This window comes from Hypanus sabinus, chromosome 11 (assembly GCF_030144855.1).
Source record: "Hypanus sabinus isolate sHypSab1 chromosome 11, sHypSab1.hap1, whole genome shotgun sequence".
NCBI classification, from domain to species: domain Eukaryota; kingdom Metazoa; phylum Chordata; class Chondrichthyes; order Myliobatiformes; family Dasyatidae; genus Hypanus; species Hypanus sabinus.
Genome location: NC_082716.1, coordinates 76,976,159 through 76,999,873, shown reverse-complemented (window position 1 = coordinate 76,999,873; position 23,715 = coordinate 76,976,159). Strand labels below are relative to the sequence as shown.

Here is a 23,715-nt window from a genome sequence, read left to right as displayed (position 1 = left end):
AATTCACCTTCAATGACTTACAACTCATATTCTCAGTATTTATTGCTTATTTATTTAGTATTATTTTTTCCTATTTTTGTATTTGCCCAGTATATTGTCTTTTGCACATTGGTTGTTTGCCCATCTTTGTTGTGTGTAGTTTTTCATTGATCCTATTGTTCCTTTGAATTTATTATGAACGCCTACAAGAAAATGAATCTCTGGGTTGTATACGGTGACATATGTACTTTGATAATAAATTTACTTTCATCCTTGAACTGTGAGAAAGTTGTAAATATCAATCTTACACGAGGCCGAACAGTTGTCTCCAGTTGATAGTGTAAAGCTCAGGGTGTGGGATTAGGTTGAGTGATGTTGGATCAAAATTCAGCCTTGTTACTTTCTCATAATGCTGACGGTCAAAAAGTTAATAAGCTTTACAAGGTGTCTTATTTTCTCTCAGCTGATTACTTATGAGGACTTCAATAACCCATTGCCTGCATGGCCCATTTTCCCTCTGCACAGAGCAAAGGTTTAACCCATTAATATCCGACAATACCTCTGTCAGTACTTTTTTTTGAAATGAACTAAGGATCATAAAGAATGTTTTATTTGTGAAACATAACTTCAGGCATTTAACAATGCTGGTGGCGCTTATGGATAAAAATGCCGGCAAAAGAGAGTGCTGTAAGCACGGTTCTTTAGTACTGCAAGGGAGATGGACGAACAGTGAGTACTTGGTCAAATGTTTTCACATAGAAGTGTTTAGTCCACTATCTATCAGGACTTCAATATTTCAATGACAGTGGGAAGGTCTGTCAGCAGGTGGTTCGAGAGCAACAGTTCCCAATCTGGGGTTAACAAACCCCTTGGTTAATGGTAGGGGCCCATGGTATAGAAAAGGTGGAACTCCATTTGTAGAGTAATATCAGGTTGTTACATAATGGCAGAAGGCTGCATGATGAGTGGAATATTTTTCTAACTTGTAAGCCCACAATGGCTATTGAATAGACTTAACACTTTGATACTGAATTTTATACAATATAAACAAACATCGTCTCTGTGATGAAAGTTATTGAAGGATCCAAAATGTTGTAATATATTTTAAAAGCCTGCAATGATGTTTCCCCATGTAAAATCAATGAACATAATCATTTAGATATAATTCTCCATCAAGCTTTATTATCTTTATTGAGATAGAGGTAAAGAGGAATTTTTTTTTTTTTTTAAACACAGAAAGATAGAAAACCCTCAGCACAATACAGGCCTTTCGGCCCACAAAGCTGTGCCAAACATGTCCTTACTTTAGAAATTACCTAGGGTTACTCATAGCCCTCTCAGATTCATGTACCTGTCCAGGAGTCGCTTAAAAACACTATTGTATCCGCCTCCACCACCGTTGCCGGCAGCCCATTCCACGCACTCACGACTGTGTAAATGACTTACCCTTGACATCTCCTCTGTACCTATTTCCAAGCACCTTAAAACTGTGCTCTCTCATGCTAGCCATTTCAGCCCTGGGAAAAAGTCTTTGTCTATTCACACAATCAATGCCTCTCATCATCTTATACACCTCTATCAGGTCACGTCTCATCCTCCATCGCTCCAAGGAGAAAAGGCCAAGTTCACTCAGCCTACTCTCATAAGGTATGCTCCCAACCAAGGCAAATCCTTGCGAATCTCGTCTGCACCCTTTCTATGGTTTTCACATCCCTCCTATATTGAGCCGACCAGAACTGAGTACAGTACTCCAAGTGGGGTCTGACCAGGGTCTATATAGCTGCAACTTTACCTCTCAGTGCCTAAACTCAATCCTATGATTGATGAAGGCCAATATACCGTATGCTTTCTCAACCACAGAGTCAACCTGCGTAGCAGCTTTGAGTGTCCTATGGACTCGGACCCCAGATCCCTCTGATCTTTCACACTGCCAAGAGCCTTACCATTAATACTATATCCTGTCATATTTGACCTACAAAGATGAACCACCTCACACTTACCTGGGTTGAACTCCATCTGCCACTTCTCAGCCCAGTTTTGCATCCTATCAATGTCCCACTGTAACCTCTGACAGACCTCCACACTATCCACAACACCTGTAACCTTTGGGTCATCAGCAAATTTATGAACCCATCCCTCCATTTCTTCATCCAGGTCATTTATAAAAATCATGAAGAGGAGGGATCCCAGAACAGATCCCTGAGGCACACCACTGGTCGCCAACCACCATGCAGAATACGAACCATCTACAACCACCCTTTGCCTTCTGTGGGCAAGTCAATCGTGGATTCACAAAGCAAGATCTCCTTGGATCCCATGCCTCCTTACTTTCTGAAGGAGCCTTGCATGGGGAACCTTATCAAATGCCTTACTGAAATCCATATACACTACATCCACTGCTCTACCTTCATCAATGTGCTTAATCACATCCTCAAAGAGTTCAATCGTGCTCGTAAGGCATGACCTGCCTTCGACAAAGCCATGCTCACTATCCCTAATCTGATTATCTGTCTCCAAATGTTCATAAGTCCTGTCTCTCAGGATATTCTCCAATAACGTGCCCACCACTGAAGTCTGACTCACTGGTCTATAATTTCCTGGGCTATCTCTACTCCCTTTCTTGAACAAGGGAACAACATTAGCAACCCTCCAATCCTCCTGTACTTCTTACTGCCCCTATTGAAGATGCAAAGATCATTGCTAGAGGCTCAGCAATCTCCTCCCTCGCTTTCCACAGTAGCCTGAGGTACATCTCATTCAGTCCCGGTGACTTATCGAGCTTAATGCTTTTCAAAAGCTCCAGCACATCCTCTTTTTTAATGTCTATAGCTCAAGTGTTTCAGTCCACTGAAAGACATCCCTGCAATTGCCAAGGCCTTTTTCCCTGGTGAGTACTGAAGCAAAGTATTCATTTAGTACATCTGCTACCTCCTCCGACTCCATGCACACATTTCCACTATCGCACCAGATTGGTCCTATTCTCTCATGTCTTATCCTTTTGCTCTTCACATACTTGTAGAATGGCTTTGGGTTTTCCTTAATCCTGTCTATCAAAGCCTTTTCATGGCCCCTTCTGGCTCTCTTAATTCCACTCTTAAGCTCCTTCCTAGCAACCTTGTAATTTTCTAGAGCTCTAATAGTACTTAGTTTCTCGAACCTTTCATAAGCTTTTCTTTTCTTCTTAACTAGATTTCCTACATCCTTTTTACACCATGGTTCTTTAACACTACCACCCTTTCCCCACCTCAGTGGAATATACCTATGCAGAACTCCATGCAAATGCCACATTTCTGCCATGCATTTCCCCAAGAACATCTGCTCCCAATTTATGCTCTCAAGTTTCTGCCTAATAGCATCATATTTTCTCCTACCCCAATTAAGTGCTTTCCCAAATTGTCTGCTCCTATTCTTCTCCAGTGCTATGGTGAAGGAGATTGAGTTGTGGTCACTACCTCCAAAATGCTCTCCAACCAAGAGATCTGACACCTGATCAGGTTCATATCAAGTCAGCCTCTCCTCTAGTTGGCTTATCTACATATTGCATCAGGAAACTTTCCTGAACACACCTAACAAACTCCACCTCATCTAAACCCCTTGCTCTAAGGAGATACCAGTCAATGTTAGGAAAGTTAAAATCTCCCATCACAACAACCATTATTGCACCATTCCAGAATCTGCCTCCCTATCTGCTCCTCGACATCCGTTACCATTGTGTAGTCTATTAAAAAAAAACACCCGGTAGAGTTATTGCCCCTTTCCTGTTTCTGACTTCCACCCACGTTGACTCAGTAGATCATCCCTCCATGGTTTCCTCCTTTTCTGCAGCCGTAGCACTATCCCTACCTCTTTTGCCATGCCCCCACCTCTTTTGCTTCACTCTGTTCTTTTTGAAACACCTAACACCCGGCACACTCAGCAGCCATTCCTGCTCCTGACTCTGTAATGGCCACAATGTCATAGTTCCACATATTGATCCATGCTCTAAGTTCATCTGCCTTATATATGATACTCCCTGCATTAAAATAAACACAAATGAAACCATCCAGCTGAGTGCAACTTTACTCTAAAAGCTGCCTACCCTTCCTCACAAACTCCCTGCAAACCGTCTCTACTTGTACTCCAACCTTCCCATCCTCTGCCTCTTAAGTTCGGTTCCCAGCCCCCTGCAAATCTAGTTTAAACCCTCCCCAAAAGCATTAGCAAACCTTTTCGTACAGGTCACACCTGCCCCAGAAGAGGACCCAATGATCCAAATGCTTGCCCCCTGCTCCAGTCCTTCAACCACATCTCATTTTATTTTGTATACTCACTGTCGCATAGCACAGGCAGCAATCCCAAAATTAATACCTTTGAGGTCCTGCTCCTCAGCTTCCTTCCTAACTCCCTGTGTTCTGTTTTCAGGACCTCCACTCTTTTTCTACCTATGTCATTGATACCATTATGTACCACGACCTCTGGCTGTTCACCCATCCCCATTTCAGGATACTGTGGACGCGCTCAGAAACATTATTAACTCTGGCACCTGGGAGACAAACTACCATCCTTGTTTCTTTTTCTTGTCCACAGAATCACCTATCTGTCCCCCTGACTATAGAGTCCTCTGTTACCGCTGCCCTCCTCTTCCGTTTCCTACCCTTCTGAGCCACAGGGCCAGAGATAAGCCACTGTTCCTTTCCTCAGGTAGGTCATCCCCCCAACTGCACTCAAAATGGAGTACTTATTGTTAAGGGGGACAGCCACCACTTCAGCAGCTCTCCACTACCTGACACCCTCCCTTCCCTCTTCTGATGGTCACCCACTTATTTGTCTCCTGTGGCCCCAGGGTGACTTCCTGCCTGTGGCTTCTGTCTATCACCTCCTCACTCTCCCTAACAAGTCGAAGGCCATCGAGCTGCAACTCCAGTTCCCTAACTCGGTCTTTAAGGAGCTGCAGCTCGATGCCCCTGGTGCAAATGTGGCCAGCAGGGAGGCTAGAAGTCTCCTGGACGTCCCACATCTGACACTCAGAACAGAAAACTGGCTTCGCAGTCATACCCACTATTCTAATGCGCTGAGCCCTCCGAAACGCTCCTTTTTAAAACTCTTCTCCCTGACCTGTGTGAAGCTCTCTCTCTCTCTCTCTGAATCGATTGGTCCGCCGCTAATGCCAAAGAGTAGTGAACCTGTGGAATGCTCTGCCATGGACTGCAATGGAGGCCAAGTCTGTGGGTATATTTAAGACAGAAGTTGATTGTTTCCTGATTGGTCAGGGCATCAAAGGATATGGCGAGAAGGCAGGTGTGTGGGGTTGAGTGGGATCCAGGATCAGCCATGATGGAATGGCAGAGCAGACGCGATGGGCTGAATGGCCTAATTCTGCTCCTCTGTTTTATGGTATATGTGCAGTGCTGTACTTCCAAGTGAAAAAGATTCAGTTTTTGATTTACATTTAGTTTATTTTCGGAAGAGAAATAGTGAGATAGGTTTGAATTTTATGCAACAATGACTGATTGATAGGAACATTAAAAAAAATGGAGAAACATACAAAACGTGCAGTTGCAGACTCATTGTTAATTTCACAATGTTCACATCCTTATTCTTGGGAAAATTATAGGCTGGTGAGTCTGAGGCCAACTGTGGGTAGATTATTACAAGGTTTTCTAAGGGACAGGATATACAAGTATTTGGACAGACAGAGCCAGATTAGGGATAGTCAACATGACTGAGTGGTATATCGTGTCTAACCAATCTTCAGGAGTTTTTCCCAAGGAGGTTACCGGGAACGTTGATGAAGGAAAGAGAGTGGACATTGTCTACATGGACGTGAAGGCCTTTAACAAAGCTCTGCAGGGGAGGCTGGTCCAGAAGGTTCGGTCTCTTGGCACTCAGGATGAAGTAGTCATCCTGGATTCAACATTGGCTCAGTGGGAGAAGCCAGAGAGTGGTGGCAGACAGTTGCCCCTCCGATGGCAATTCTGTGTCTAATGGTGTGCTGCAGGCACACATTGGACAACGAGGAAGGTTGTCCAAATGGGCTGAAAAATGGCAGATGGAGTTTAGTGCAAGCAAGTGAGGGGTATTGCACTTTGGGAGAACAAATCAGGGTAGGACTTGTACAATGAACAGTACGGCACTGGGGAATGCAGCAGAACAAAGGACTCTGGGAATACAGATCCGTAATTCCATTAAAGTGGCTTCACAGTTAGATTATGTTATAAAGAGAGCTTTTGGCACATTGGTCTTCATAAATTATTGAGCACAGGAATTGCGATGTTATGCTGAAGTTGTACAAAATATTGGTGAGGCCAAATTTGGAGAATTGTGCATCGAGCTGATCACCTATCTATAGGAAAGATATCAATAAGGTTAAAAGAGCACAGAAAAAATTGACAAGGCTGTTGCTGTGACTTGAGGAGCCGAGTTATAGGGAAAGGTTGAGCTTGAATAGATTGAGGACCTTATTCCCTGGAACATAGGAGAATGAGGGAGATTTGATAGAGGGCACTTCTTCATTCAGAAAATGGTGTAAGTGTGGTACAAGCTGCCAGTAGAAGTGATGGATGCAGGCTCAATTACAACATTTAGGAGAAGCTCAGGTAGCTACATGGATGGGAGGTGTTTGGAAGATTATAGTCCAGGTGCAGGTCAATGAGACCTGGCAAAATAACAGTTCAGCATGGAGTAGATGGGCCAAAAGGCCTGTTTCTGTGCTGTAGTGCTCTATGACACAATGTGATTATCTCATGCAGTAGGGCAATTCTGTTCTCCACTGTAAAGCTCAATAAGAGAAGATGCTTATCTTGAACATTTGGTAGCTATTACTGCCTGCATCTAATTCTACACAGGCATTTATCTTTAAATGCTACCCTCAATACCAAATCATTTAGTCCACTTTACAAACTTAATTCAAGTTCAACAGTTTCTTGAAAGAAGTGTTGGCTGCTGTAGAGAAACCATAGTTGACTTTTTTTAAAAAAAGCATTGCTCTCTTGAATGAATGAGTGATATTGGCTAATTTAGTCCTCACATTTCACATCTTTAAAAAGAAAAACAGAATTAAATATTGTAATTTATCCTGATAAATAAGAATATAATCAATAATCAGAATGTTACTGAAAAGCCAAAGAAGTTTGCTTCGCTGGTTTGAAGAAATACCAAACTTTAAAGCTCAGTACATTGATGACATCCTGCAGCAAACAGGACTGCCTTATTGTTGCCTGTTTACATCTAAGCAAAACAAGCTTTTTTTTAAACTAAACAAAAAATATTATAGTACGGAGATACTATGATTCAGAAGGAAAAGCTGGTGATTTGAAGACTTTTAGTTTCGCCCCAGTGTGGTTTGAGAGTGCAGGGAGGGATTTGGGGTGTGATTGGGACTAATGGCTACTGAAGTAAATCAGAATCTTTGGACGAACAAGCAGATTCAGAAGCTAGAGACATTACACAATCATTTTCATTAGTCAGTCAGGTCCTAAGCTTCAGGGTGGACTCCATTCTAAATTTTAAGCCAACGCTGTAACTCAGCACCCACCCCCACAACTCGCCTTGCTGGTGTTAAGCATTAGATAGTTTTAGCTTGTCAGTGGCAGACTCTCAATCTGAAAGCATGTGTAGGTTTCGCAGTGATGAAAGAAGACTTTCAGCTCTGATTGCAAAGAGTGGAAAAGTACTAGCCTCGATACTGCATTGACTTTACAGTTGCTTGAGCCAATTCTTAGGCAGCGCTGTAAGCCTTGGCATCAGCATGAAAAAAAGTAAAATGAATGGTCTGCTTGTTTCCCTAATATTTACTGTCTTACCACTGGCTCCAGCATGCATTACATTATCATTAGACTCAGCTAATGTCTATTTTACAGTTCGAGCAGAGGGTCAGCTACACTTTCTGAGTAACAAAACCTTAGAATGTAAATACAGGAAAAGCAGCCTTGGAGATCTTGCTGCCTTCCCAAACAATGACTATTTGTTTCTCATTCAATATAAAATTTGACTTAATAACCATTTCTGTTTGGAACCTGATGGCTGGCAAAGCTTCAGGATATGAATCGGCTGTTATGTATACATTTAGAAGGAATGCAAATGCCTCCATAGGTATGAAAAAGTGTTCAGTAAAGTAAATGTCGACCCTTTACTTGTGGAAACAGGAGAAATTTTAATTTGGAATTATTAAATGGTGGAAACATTCAGCAAGATCATATTTTGACTCTGAAAGGTATGAATGCACATTGGACTTTATAAGGATTGTAAAAAATTAAACAGATTGGCATTAATAAAAGATAAAGAAATTGAGGTAAAAACCAACAAAGTTCCTGCTTCTAATGGCTCTGCCTTGGAATTTTAGAATAGGAGCCAACAGGAATCGAACATTACATTTGGCCTTTGAAAGTTTCCTAGATTGCAATGGTTGTCTCTCAGGGTCCAAGGAAGACTACATTGTGCAGGGTGGCAGTGTTTTTTTTTACGAGGCCGAATTGTGAGCTCAACATCAACCCGGCACGGATAGAGAGTGTGCTGGGGGGTGGCCTATCACTGGATCGAACTCGGGAACCTCCGTTCTCGAGCCCGGTGCTGATCTCACTGCACCACCAACCTTGTTGCACAATATAACCAGTGCGTGAAAGATATTAAAGTGGAAAAATCTTGCACAGATGTGATTCCACTCGCTAAGCCTCAGAAGTCAGGATCCGGTGGCACGAAGAATCGTGACGTCTGGCAACTTCCTTGGCTGCATCTTCTTGAGCGCTCTGCCGCGCCCTGCACACTCCACAATGTGCTGCTGCAATGCCTTCTCAGCCATTAAACCCCCGGGGTTTCCTCCGACTGATCCACCGAAGCCGTCTCCGCATGCTGGGATGAGCAAATTCCCATCTCACCAAGGGTTTCAGACCCATCGGCTACCCTCACCTGGTTTAGCTGGCCTGTCAAAGCCGTGGCCCAGGGTGTAGACCCTGTTGCATGCAAACAGCTATGAGGAGCCACAGGTGAGGGCCAGCTGGGTGTTGGTGGGGACCAATAGATGACAAGCCACTCCAAGGAGTGCAACAAGAGGATAAAATGTCTAATATTAAAGAACATAGGTTTAAAGTGAGGGCGGGGGATTTTTAAAGAAGATTTAAGAGGCTCTTTTCAGTTTTCTCCCCACTAAGGATGTTGGTCCACTGCCAGGGGACGTGCTAGAAACAGCTAAAATAGTTATGTTTAAAGGGCATTTAGACAAACACATGAAAGGGTAAGCAATAGAACGAGTTCCCAACTTTTTCTGCCACGCAGCCTTACCATTAACTGAGGGATCCATGGACCGCAGGTCAGGAACCCCTGCAACTGAGGGATATAGATCAATGCAGAGATGGGATTGAATAGATTTTCATCATGGTTGGCATAGGTATTGTAGACCAAGGCACTTGCTCCTGTTCAATACCATGCTACAGTATACTGTACTGTAAGCAGTTTTTGTCCTCTTACCCAAGCCCATATTCAATAGAATTTAGAAGAAATGCAATCGCATTGAAATAATTAATCATTCAGCTCTCAACAGGATTGATGTTGGGAGGGTATTTCTCAAGTTTCAAACTTGAGATCACAGAGTTGGAATAAGGGTGCAGCCACCTATGGTGATGAGGAAACGTTTCTTCACTCAGAGATTGTGAATCATTGGAATTCTAGACTTCAGAGAGCAGATCATGGAGAATTACTCAGGATGAGGACATTCATGGTGAATGGATTTTGAGATATGGAAGGGATCAAGGGATATACAGGGAGTGCTGAACGTGGAGGTAGAGGATTGAATTTAATTTATAAAATGAATTTAATGAATGATTGAGTAGGGTCAAAATGTCTGAATAGCCTCCTCTCGGTCTTATTTCTATATTCTTATATTTCTATGACAGAAATTACCACAATTCAAACTTTACAGCTATGAAAATTCCAAAGAAATTGTACTTTAAAGGCAATTTTCCCAATCAGTGTGTAGCACCAAGATCAGCTTAGAGCTGAAGAGTCATATAGAAACAGACCTTTCAGCAGATTGAGTCTGCTATCAAATACTCATCTACACTACACCTACACATTTTGTTCTTCTCATTTTCTCAATAATACCCCTCAAGTTCTAACACCCACCTACATGGGGCAATTTACAATCATCAGTTCATCTACCACCCAGTATGTCTTTAGGGTGTAGAGGAAACTGGACCATTCAGAAGAAGCACATGGTAGGATGGTGAATGTGCAATTGCACACAGAAAGCACTGGAGGCCACATTTTAACCCTAGCCTCAGAGCAATGAGGCAGCAGCTCCAGCTCCACCATTGTGCCACTCCCTTTTAACTCAACCAAGTTTAATTGTCATTCAATCGTACATGAATACCCATGAATACAGCCAAACGAGCCAGCGTTACTCTGGGGCCAAGTGCAAATGATATTATAAAGACACAACCACAAAGCACCCATTGCACAAACGTAATGGCATCAGTAAGATACAGCCATCCAGTAATAAAAATATCCAGACTTGAACCACAAGAGAGTTTGTCTTATGCTGAGTTGGGCTGGGAATTGTGGTCAGCACTGACTCCAGGCTGGACACTACGCCACACCGTCCCAAGTGGAATGCATCAGCCCTCACACCCCTCTCCTGGCTGTACATGGGCAACACTTCAATTGTACTTCAGTTCCACTGCTGACAAAATAGTATTTTATTGTCTCTGAGGCTGCAATGATCTGACGCATTAACAGAGTTTTCTCCTTCCATGAATATTGCTTGATCTGCCTATCATTGTCTGGCCTGGTATGGAAACACCACTGTTCAAGAACACAAAAGCCTACAAATAAAGAAAAGTGAATACAGCCCAGTCCATCACAGGCAACACCCTTCCGACCATTGGGCACCCTTACAAGGAGCATTGTCATAAGCAAGTAGCATCCATCAAGAACCCCCATCATCCAGCCCATGGTTACCTCTTGTGTTATCAGGAGTAGGTACAGGAGCCTCAGTTCCCACATTACCTGGTTCAGGATAGTTATTACCCTTCATCCATCAGGCTCCTGAACCAGTGTGGACAACTTCACTCTGAACTGATTCCACAATCCCTCCCCCTTTCTTTCTTCCAAGGCCTTCCATCCTATGGCACTCCCCCTTCTCCAGCCTTATATCCATTTTGCCAATCAACTTTCCAGCTCTAGGCTTCATCCCTCCCCCTCCTGTCTTCTCCTATCATTTCATGTCTCCCCCTCCCCCTCTCAAATCTCTTACTATCTCTTTTTTCATTTAGTCCAGACAAAAGGTCTCGGCCCAAAACGTCGACAGTGCTTCTCCTTATAGATGCTGCCTGGCCTTCTGCGTTCCACCAACATTTTGTGTGCGTTGCCACAAACCACTCTCAAGGACTCCACAAGAAGTTCTCAGTATTATTTATTTATATATATTTAAAACTTTCCATAACTGGGAGTGCACATCTCACCCAACCTCTCAAGTTCCTAAAACACATTCTGTACAGTCAGGAAAGCTCACCGACAACTTGACTTTTTGAAGTGGCTTTGCATGTCTATGCTAATGGCATCCTATAGATGCACGACAGAGAGCATCCTAATGAGCGGCATCACTGCAAGGTGTGGAAACAGCACTGCGCAGACGAGGCCACTCTACAACTGCCCAACACATCACTGGCACCAGCCTAACTGCTGTCTAGGACATGTGTACAGAAAGGTGGCAGAAAGGGGCAAGTAGCAATCATGAAGGATCCCACCCACCCTACTAGAAGACCATAAGATGCAGGAGCAGAAGTAGGCCATTTGGCCCATCGAGTCTGCTCCACCATTCAATCATGGGCTAATTCAATTTTTCCACTCATCCTAACTCCCTGCCTTCTCCCCATACCCGTTGATGCCCTGGCTAATCAAGAACCCATCTTTGCCTTAAATACACTGAATGACTTGGCCTCCACAGCCACTCATGGCAACAAATTTCACAGATTTACCTCCCTGATGAGTAATTTCTCCGCATCTCTGTTCTAAATAGACGTACTTCAATCCTGAAGCCGTGCCCTCTTGTCCTAGACTCCCCTACCATGGGAAATAACTTTGCCGTATCTAATCTGTTCAGGCCTTTTAAAAGTTGGAATGTTTCTATGAGACCCCCCTCATTCTCCTGCGCTCCAGGGAATACAGCCCAAGAGCTACAAGACGTTCCTCATATAGTAACCCTTTCACTCCTGGAATCATTCTCGAGAGTCTTCTCTGAAACCTTTCCAATGTCACTACATCTTTTCTAAAATAAGGAGCCCAAAACTGCACACAATCCTTCGTGTGGACTCATGAGTGCCTTATTGAGCCTCAGCATCACATCCCTACTCTTAGATTCTATTCCTCTAGAAATGAATGCCAACTTTGCATTTGTCTTCTTCACCACTGACTCAATCTGGAGGTTCATCTTTAGAGTATCCTACACAAGGACTCTCAAATCCCTTTGCATCTCTGGATTTTGAATTCTCTCCCCATCTAAATAATAGTCTGCCCATTTATTTCTTCCATCAAAGTGCATGACCATACACTTTCCAACATTGTAATTCATTTGCCACTTCTTTGCCCATTCCCCTAAACTATCTAAGTCTCTCTGCAGGCATTCTATTTCCTCAACACTACCCGCTCCTCCATCTATCTTTGTATCATCGGCAAATTTGGCCACAAATGCCATAGTCCAAATCATTGACATACATCATAAAAAGCAACGGTCCCAACACCGTCCCCTGTGGGACTCCTCTGGTAACTGGCAGCCAGTCCAAATAGGATCCCTTTATTCCCACTCTGTTTGCTCCACCCATGCTAATAACTCCGCTGCAATTCCTTGAGATCTTATCTTGTGCAGCACCTTGTCAAAGGCCTTCTGAAAATCCAAGTACACCACATTTACTGCATCTCCTTTGTCTACGCTGCTTGTAATTTCGTCAAAAAATTGCAGTAGGTTAGTCAGGAAAGATTTTCCATTCAGGAAACCATGCTGGCTTTGGCCGATCCTGTCATGTTCCTCCAGGTACTCCGTAATCTCATCCCTAACAATCGATTCCAACAACTTCCCAACCACTGATGTCAGGCTAACAGGTCTATAGTTTCCTTTCTGCTGCCTCCCACCGTTTTTAAATAGCAGAACAACATTTGCAATTTTCCAGTCATCAGGTACAATGCCAGAATCTATCAATTTTTGAAAGATCATCGTTAATACCTCCACAATCATTTCAGCTACTTCCTTCAGAAGATGAGGGTGCATTCCATCAGGTCCAGGAGATTTATCCACCCTCAGACCATTAAGCTTCCTGAGCACCTTCACTGCATTAACTTCATTTCCCCTGACACTCTTGAATGTCCGGTATACTGCAGATGTCTTCCACTGTGAAGACTGATGCAAAATATGCATTCAGTTCCTCTGCCATCTCTGTCTCTCACATTACAAAATCTCCAGTGTCATTTTCTATTGGCCCTATATCTACCCTCAACTCTCTTTTACCCTTTATATACTTAGAAAAACTTTCAGTATCTTCTTTGATGGTAGTCACCAGCTTCCTTTCATAATTCATCTTTTCCTTCCTCATGACCTTCTTAGTTTCCTTCTGAAAGTATTTAAAAGCTTCCCAATCCTCTTTCTTCCCATTAGCTTTGGCTTCCTTGTATGCCCTCTCTTTTGCTTTTACTTTGGCTCTGACTTCACTTGTCAGCCATGGACTGACTTGTCAGTCCTTCTTCCATTTGAAAATTTCTTATTTGGAATATATCTGTCTTGCACTTCTCTCATTTTTCACACAAACTCCAGCCATTGCTGTTCTACTGTCCTTCCTGCTAATGTCCCTTTCCAGTCAACTTTGGCCAGTTCCCCTCTCATGCCATCACAATTTCCTTTATTCCACTGAAATACTGACACATTGGAATATAATTCCTCCTTCTCAAATTTCAAAGTGAACTCAATCATATTGTGATCACTGATCCCTAAAGGTTCCTTAACCTTAAGCTCTCTCATCACCTCCGGATCATTGAACAACACCCAATCCAGCACAGCCAATTGCCTAGTGGGCTCAACAACAAGCTGTTCTAGAAAGCCATCTCTTAGACATTCTACAAATTCTTTTTCTTGAGGTCTAGTACTGGCCTGGTTTTCCCAATCCACTATCATGCTAAAATCCCCAATGATTATCATGACATTGCCTTTCTGACACTTTTTCTATCTCCTGCTGTAATTTGTAATCCACATCCCAGCTGTTGTTTGAAAGCCTGTATACAACTGCCATTAGGGTCCATTTACCCTTTCTATTTCTTAACTCAACCCACAGAGACTCTACACCTTCCAATCCTATGTCATCACTTTCTAATGATTTAATATTGTTTCTTATGCACAGGGTACACCACCCCCTCTGCCTAATATCCTATCTTTCCAATACACCGTATATACTTGGATATTCAGCTCCCAATGTCAGTCGTCCTTTAGCCAAGTTTCAGAGATGGCCACAACATCATACTTGCCAGTCTGTATCTGACATTCAAGATTGTCTATTTTAGTTTTTATGCTGCGTGCATTTAAATATAACAGTTTCAGTCTGGTATTTGTTGCTTTCTGTTTTAACTGCACTATGCCTCTATTGTCCTGTAACTCATTCCACTGGCTGATTATACCTCATCTCCTGCCTGTCCTTTCTATCATCTCTGTTGCATGCCATCTTTGTTTTATTTCTGTTTTCCCCTTCCTCAGCCCTATCACTCCAGTTCTCATCCCCCTGCTAAATTAGTTTAAACCCTCTCTGACAGCTCTATTAAACCTGCCTGCGAGGATATCAGACACCTTTTGGTTCAGATGTAACCAGTTCTTTTTGTAAAGGTCGTACCTCCCCCAGAAGAGGCTCCAGTGATCCAGGAACCCAAAGCCTTCCCCCTACACCAGTCTCTCAGCCATGCATTAATATACCTGATCATGCTATTCTTGTGCTCATTAGCACGTGGCACAGGCAGCAATCCTGAGATTACTACCCTGGAGGTCCTGCTTTTCAGCTTCCTACCTAACTCACTAAATTTTCTCTTCAGGACCTCCTCCCTTTTTCTACCCATGTCATTGGTACCAACGTGTACAAAGACTTCTGGCTGTTCACCCTCTCCCTTCAGATACTCTGCACCCTATCCAAGACATTCTGTACCCTGACACCTAGGAGGCAACACACCATGTGGGTATCTCTATCAGGCTGACAGAACCTCCTGTCTGTTCCCCTCACTATGGAATCCCCTAGACTACCACATTCCTCATCTTCTCTCCCTCTGCACCATGGAACCAGGCTCAGTGCCAGAGACCCGATCGCCGTGGTCGTGCTGACAGGTCACCACCCCCCCCAACAGCATCCAAAACGATATAACAGTTACTGAAGGGGTTGGCCAAACTGATGCTCTCTACTGTCTGAGCTCTTCCCATCCCTTCCCTGACCGTTACCAACTTGTCTACCTCCTGCAGCCTCGGGGTGACTAACTCCTGTCTACTTCCTGCTCACTTTCCCTGCTGTAGGTCATCAAGCCGCAGCTCCAGATCCCTAACACGGTCTCTCAGGAGCTGCATCTCGGAGCACTTGGTGCAGATGTGGCCATATGAGAGACTGGAAGATTCCCAGGATTCCCACATCTGACACCCAGAGCAAAGTACTAACCCAAAAGACATGCTCTCTATTCCAAAAAAAAAACCAAGGGGGAAAAAAAATGAAGTCCACCTGCACTTAGCTTGCTGAAGCCTGAATGAGCCAAAGCCCCACCAATCTGCCTCAGACCACTCCACTAGGCCGTGTCTCGCTTTTGCCTGAGCCCTACCAGCTCTCCAACTCACAATTTGTGTGCCAGTTATAGCTAATACTTCTGGATTGTGTCACACTCCCAGAGAGGAGGCTACATAGCATCCAAGCAAGGACTGCCAGACTCAAAGTGATCAACACCTCCACCCACCAACCCACCTCTTCACACCGCCAACCGCCACTACTTTATCATTTCCTGTCAGTCACCTTATGCGTCAGTTTAGGGACATCCAATGTATACAAGCTATCTTTTGTATTTTTATTTATTGTATTTTTAAATTGTGCTCTTTATCTTATTGTGTTGCATCAGATCCAGAGTAACAATTACTTCATTCTCCTTTACACTTGTGTGCTGGATATATTAAACAATCTTGAATCTTTAGTCTTCTTTTGTCCATTGGCTGTTTGCCATTCTTTGTGCACAGCATTGTGTTGATTCTACTGTATTTCTTTGGTCCTGTGAATCCTACAAGAAACTGATCTCAGGGTTGTATATGGAGACTTATGTACTTCGATGATAAATTTATTTTGATCTTTGAGTATCTCCAGTCATTAATATTTAGTTCGCAGTTTAATATACATTTGTTTTTAGTAATAAAATATTTTTAGAAGGATCATTTTAAAAAGGACTCAGCTAAAATTTATATTACTGCAATAAATTTATCAAATTACAATTTTGAGGAAGGCAGACCATTAATACATCACAAAGAAGAGCATTGCAGCTTTGAGCTATGAAGTGAAAAAATATATTGGAAGAATTACACATTCAGCTTGATATCTACTTCAGGGACAACTGACTCCAAGTATGAAAGCAAATTGGATTACAAGGATTCCTGAAATCTTTAGGCCTCAAGTCTCATTCTGGGAATACGAGCATAAAAGCCAATGGTTCATAACTTCGTAAAATCAGAGAGAAATTCACTGTCGAAAGACTACTTCACAGATGAAACATGAAGTAAGAGCTCTTAAATTATTTGAAATATCACACTGGAGCATCTATAGTTCAGATTTTTCCCAGTTGTGTTACCTAGAATCCATCTCTCAGTCAACTTCCCTTGGAGTGACTGATCTACTGCTCTATTCTCTTTAACTGTCAGGCTAGGCACAGTTCAAATACCATCTATAAATTCACCTGTTGTAGGAAGAATCTCAGATGGAGGTGTACAGGAGTGAAATAGGGTGCACAAATGTTCTCATGAAAACAACCTCTCTCAACATCTTGTACCTCCTCCCTAATGATTGCCATCAGAAGAGGGCATGCTCCAGATGATGACGATCCTTAACAATGGATGCCTCCATTTTGTGACTCGGCTTATTGAAGCTTTCCCCATTGTGGGGAGGCGTATGCCTGTGATGACATTTCAGGAAGGTGAAGTCAGGAGAACACACACCAATGCTCATCGAGGGATCAGCAGTGGAAAGTTTGAGCAGTTTCGAATTCCTGGGCATCAACATTTCAGATAATCTATCCTAGACCCAACATAATGATGCAATCATGAAGGCATACAAGTGGCTATACTTCATTAAGATTTAGAAGAGATCTGGTATTTCACCGAAGACTGTCACAAATTTGTATGGTTGTACTGTGGACAGCATTCTGACTCATTGTATCACCATCTGGTATGGAGGATCCAACAAACAGGATTGTGAAAAGTTTCAGACTCAACCTACTCCACAGGTTCAAGCCTCCCACCAATGAGAAATTCTTCAATAAGCCATGTCACAAGATGGAGGCATCCATCATCACCATCTGGAACGTGCCCTCTTCTCATTACAACCATCAGGGAGGAAGTATAGAAGCTTGAAGATGCACACTCAGCATTTTAGTAACAACTTCTTTCTCCCGACAATTAGATTTCTCAAATAGTCCAATAGTCCATTTAGTGCACTATTTACTTATCAACCCAATAGCTATTTACTTATTTATTGCAACTTGTAGCAAAATGTTATGCCTGTACTGCTGCCACAAAACAAATTTCATGACTAATGGCAGTTATAATAACCCGATTCTGATTCTCACTGAACCTGGTTTGGAGAACTTGGTGTGCATAATAAGAGCAGAAAGTACAGCAGATACTCAATAGGTCAGGCACCGTCCATGGAATGAGAACCAGTTGTCATGTGTCAAATGATGACACCTCATCAGAACCTTTGAGAAATCAAAGTTATTGTAGGTGTTTGCAAAAAAAAGATGTTGTTTCATGTTTAAGGAAAGCCACAACTCCTCATTCATCATACTCCAAGCACTGAACACACTGTATGTAATTACTTCACCGCGTCAGACAAGTCCGTTAAAGTGAAACCCCAACTCAATGTTGGTGGTTGGAAATTATGTACATTTCCACCAATTACATTACCTTACATCTTAGAATGTTAATGACATCTTCTAGAATCGCAGTCAGATCGCGTGTTGCAACTTCAACACTAATAATTGAAAGAAAAACCCAGCAGAGCTGTGGACAACCATTGTACTTTACTTTAAGCGAAGTGCGTACATGTGCTAGTGTGATTACATATGCCATGCACACACTTTTACATAAACTCATTAGGAATCATTTAAAGTGCTCAAACAATATTTACTCAAATATTACTGAAATATTAATTATACAACCTTGCTGAGTGTTCAGTGTTATGACTGATCAGATATGCTGAAGCTATTGACACAAAAAGACCTTTATTAGTCATGACAAGCAGGCATTCTGCTAGAGACCCTCTTGGTAGAGAGTCTCCCAAACTCAAACATTTTTATACCGTTAAGATCAAACATGACAGCAGGTGATTCAATTTCAATAGTTACAATTACTTCATTCATGTTCAATATTTTTGGTTGGCAATGTTTCCTTTGAATTACCTATCTCCCCTGAAAGTTCAAATACCTTTGCTGGAACAAAATATCTCACTAGATGTAAAGGCTTCTGGGAGCAGAGATCCCAGACACCCAAGCATAAAGTTGTTAGGGCTGACTCTCAATGCAGAACTGTCCCAACTATTGATTGAGCAACAATACCTGTAACCATGTCTGAGGTAACAAGTGACAACATCAGTCTGGCATGCCAGCTTGAACTCAGTCAGAATGGTGCAAAAAAACTTGGTTCATGTTGCCTGGGTTTGATGCAGGCTAATTAACACAACCCATTGTTTTACGTTTGGCCTATGGTCACTTCACTTTCCAAATCATATCCAGGCATCCATCCCCTGCTGCGGGCTAGCAGTCTGCACTTGGTAGACAGTGCTATTTGCAAATCTGTCTTCGACTTCAAACTGATTACTGCTTGCAATTTAAGACCTGAAGACGCGTTCTTGCATGAATTAATATCTGCTATATTCACGTAATTTCTAATTGATTCCAACTGTTTTTGTATGTCCAATAATAGCAAAAAGTAACAAGTTTCTTGCTTAATTGTGAATAACACAAGAGTGTTTCTAGAAATCGATGAAGTCTATCAAACGTTGAGTGCAGAACCATGAGAATTTCTGTAAAACTTATAACATTAATTGCTGAAGAAACAGTTACAAACCTTCCCTTTCTGCAGAATTTGGTGTGATACTTGATTTTATAATGCATTCCATTTAACAATGTATAGCAGGAAAGTGTATTTGGTATTTTCTATTGAATTTTAACTGAACTATGATTGGTAAATGCATCAAGTGTGAACAATAGTGACACCGTGCTGTTGACATAGGAAAAAAAAACATTGTTTTGAAGTTTCTGTGCCCATTTTATCACCATCTCCACTGGCAGAAAATTAAACAATTAATTTGGACCACCCAGTTATCTAAAGATTGCTCTTTGTAATGAACTATCTTGGCTACTCAGTATTTCAGCTGAATTGCTGGATCAGTTGGAGAACTGACAGCAGGGTAAAGAGTATTCTCCAACATGGATTTTCACCATCTAAATATTATGGGAGTGCAATGAAACACCAAACAATTTTTTCAGTTTCAAAATGAATAACTTGCTTGAAATATAGCATATTAAAATACACTGAAATGTTCTAAGGAACTTCAGCTGAACATACCAAACTAATGCCATTTCTCTTAAATATTTGGCAGTCTACACAAAAATCAGGTTGTACAAAACAATTTTTCCATTTATGACATGTTGATGAATGACATTTGCTCAAGGACTTGTTTCTGACTTCTATATTTCTCTATAAACAAATTGCTCCCTGGCACTGGTGCATTAGTAGGTATTCTCCCTTCTAAAGATAATCTCTGAGAATTGCATAAATGCAAGTTTGTTTGCAAATCAACTCTGGGCTCTATTGCAATTGAAAGGAATTTTACTCCACTGATGTCCAGCTGGCCATGACGATTGTGCAAGGTGGTGTCCAGCATCCTAGCAGGAGTCACAATGTCTTCATTTTCCTACAAGGGTTATTGGCTAATACCATGCCTGACGACACTAGTGGGCAACCAAAATATGTGAGGTTTATATAGTGCATGAGAATTGCATATGCTCTGTAGCATAGAGTATGAGCTAAACCAATAGTTCTATTGCCTCATCTGCTCCAGTGGAACCCCACAGTACTATGCAGAACATCAAGATTCATCTTCCATAACCTTTTCATTATGAGAAACAGTCCTTATTATGAGCTTCTTGATGAGAAGCCTGTGGAGAAAGTGGCTGAGGAGAAAGAATGGAGAAGAGGAATCTTGTATACTATATTTTAACCTGGTCTTCCATGAACAATTCATTTCACTGTATCAATAAATACAAACTATTAACAAGTCCTTCAGCTAACCTCCTACCCATCCAGACCATCAATAGCCACATTACAAAACTAATAGTCCACACAAAATGTGCAGACTTAGAAATCCAAATATGTTGATCTGTATCAAATTGTACAGTAATTGCCCTTATCCATTTCCTTAAGCTCAGTCCTCTGTCTTTGCTGGCCTGAGGTATCCAGCTATCTGACTGCAGATAAACTGGTAATCTACAGTAGAGGAAACCACTTGACATTGGAACTGGTAATAAGAAACTCTGAGCACAGCCAACATTAAATTGAACTGACAGGCAACTACAAATGCACAAGTGAAAGTCAGTGATGGATTTATGATTTATTCATCCTGAAAGAAGATTCACATTCTATAGAAACAATACTGTTTCCCTAGGTCTGTGACCACCAATCATAGTAACCTGTCGGAGGACTGAGTTTGCTTTGTTTCCTTGAGAAAGGCCATGAACACTGCATTCATTTGTTGGAGGTGGCTGGGTTCGATATGAATGTGAAGGAAAACCAATATTGGTTTCTAGTAGTTTTAGCTTAATGCTGCATTCAGTGAAATTAGTTGTAATACTCCCTCTTGCTTTGATCATGTGACTTTGGACCACAAAGTCTGACAGGCAGAGCTTCAAGGACTTATTATTTAATTAAATGTATGGCTGTTTGATTAAACCTTAACTGTAGTGAATGGTATGCAGCAGTAGTCTGGCGATTGATTCTGACCAACAAGTGTATGGGTTAGATATATGCCAGCCTGAGTGACAATAGTTGGGTACCCAGACAGGTCACCGCAGATCTGGTCTGAATGGGCCAGTCTGCGGTTTAAACGGGAATTCTGAGTATGGAAACACAACCTCACAAAAATTCCACAGCTACAAACTGTTGAAAGTATATCAAGCTATGTGAAGAGTGTGGAGGTGGATTGTGATCTCAGCTGTCAAACATGCTTCTATTTCAAATGCTAATACACCTGCGTAAAGAAATACAACTGGCAGGAGAAAAAAAAGACATTTCAAATGCTAATGCTACTGTGGGGCTATAAAGATTTTCTTCCACCATGTTCAATGCAAAAAAACTGATTTCATCTATAATTGCTCACAAGGCAACTATAGAGAAGGCCCAAATCATCTTATGAATTGAGAAGGTTCTGTGAGCTACAGCCAATTCTCCGTTCAACTTCATTGTCATCATAAACCAACCCAAAATACAAACCTCAACTAGATCAAAGAGCAAAATCATCCTTCTCAAAAAGAATTTGACTAAATTAATTTTAAAACTAAACCCAAGTACTCTTCTTTCAGACACATTTTGAAGTAATGGAGACATTCATCTTATTTACATACACACTCACTGCATCATTGGCTTTGCTTCCAATTATGGTAAGGAGGCGAATGTTATAAACCCAAAGGGAATTCTGCTAATTTGTTCATTGCTTGGGATAACAACTCCAAGCAGAACCACTGTTCAATCTTAATTGCTCATACTAAAGTTGGCGAAGTGCCATCGTCCTGAACTACTGCAATCCTTTTGGTGAAAGTGCTCCCATTGAGCTGTTGGGCACGCAATTCCAGGATGTAGACCAAATGACGATGGCACACAGTGCCAATAAAAAGTATTCGCCCACCTTGGAAGTTCTCATGCTTTATTGTTTTAAAATATTGAATCAGCAGATTTAATTTGGCTTTTTGGGCACTGATCAACAGAAAAAGACTCATGTCAAAGTAAAAACAGATCTTTACAAAGTGATCTAAATTACTTACAAATATAAAACATAAAATAATTGATTGCACAAGTATTTATCTTCTTCAAGTCAATATATAGTAGATGCACATTTGGCAGAAACTACAGCCTTGAGTCTGGGTGGAAAGGCCTCTATCAGGTTGGCACATCCGGACACTGCAATTTTTCCCCATTCTTCTTTACAATGTTGCTCAGGCTCCCTCAACACACACAAAATGCTGGTGGAACACAGCAGGCCAGGCAGCATCTATAAGGAGAAGCACTGTCGACGTTTCGGGCCGAGACCCTTCGTCAGGACTAAGGGTCTCGGCCCAAAACGTCATCAGTGCTTCTCCCTATAGATGCTGCCTGGCCTGCTGTGTTCCACCAGCATTTTGTGTGTGTTGTTTGAATTTCCAGCATCTGCAGATTTCCTAGTGCAGGCTCTCTCAGATTACATTGGGATCGTGAGTGAACAGGTATTTTCAAATCCAGCCACAAATTCACAATTGGATTTAGGTCTGGACTCTGACTTGACCACTCCAGGACATTAACTTTGTTTATAAGCCATTCCTGTGCAGCTTTGGCTTTATACTTAGGGCAATTGTCTTGCTAGAAAACAAATCTTCTCTTAAGTTGCAGTTCTCTTGCAGAATGCATCTGGTTTTCAACCAGGCATTCCCTGTATATTGCTGCATTCATTCTACCCTCTACCTTCACAAGCCTTCCAGGACCTGCTGCAGTGAAGTGTCCCCACAGCATGATGCAGACACCACCAGGCTTCACAGTAGAGATGATGTGTTTTTGATGATGTGTGGTGTTTGGCTAACACCAAACAGTATTTAGTCTGATGGCCCAAAAGCTCAATTTTGGTTTCAGAGTATAGAATTTTCTTCCAGCTGACTACTTCACAGTCTCCCGCTTGCTTTTTGGCAAACACCAGCTGAGAATTTGTGTTTTTCCACCCCCACCCCCACCCCCACAACAGTGGCTTTCTCTTTGCCACTCTCCCAGAAAGCTGTGACTGGTGAAACACCCGGATAACAGTTATTGTATTGGCAGTCTCTCCCATCTCAGCCACTGAAGCTTGTAACTCCTCCAGAGTTGGCATGGTTCTCTTGGTGGCCTCCCTCACTCATCCCTTTCTTGCACAGTCACTCCGTTTGAGGATGGCCTGCTTTAGGCAGATCTATAGCTGTGCCATATTCTTTCAATTTGTTAATGATTGACTTAACTGTACTCCAAGGGATATTCAGTGACTTGGATCTTTTCTTGTATCCATCTCCCGACTTGTGCTTTTCAATAACCTTTTCATGGAGTTGCTTGGAGTGTTCTTTTCTCTTTATGGTGTAGTTTTTGCCAGGATACTGATGCACCAGCAGTTGGACCTTCCAGATACAGGTGTATTTTTACTACAATCAATTGAAACAGCTTGAGTGCACACAGGTCTCCAAAAACAGATCTCCGTTTAACTAATTATATGACTTCTAAAACTGGCTGCACCAGTG

At 42.1% G+C, this 23,715-nt stretch overlaps 1 protein-coding gene across 3 annotated transcripts in view; it reads right to left on the bottom strand.

Annotated features, from left to right (window-relative positions):
* The window catches only part of ddr2a (discoidin domain receptor tyrosine kinase 2a), a 158,463-nt gene that overhangs the window by 40,235 nt on the left and 94,513 nt on the right, over window positions 1-23,715 (bottom strand). Inside the window, exon 1 of one of the 3 annotated variants that reach the window (XM_059984748.1) lies at window positions 22,922-23,071. The exons of the other annotated variants lie outside the window; for them this stretch is intronic. The gene's annotated coding sequence lies outside the window, so the exon portion shown is untranslated. Of the gene's footprint in view, window positions 1-22,921; window positions 23,072-23,715 lie in introns of those variants that run through there. 3 annotated transcript variants of the gene reach the window in all.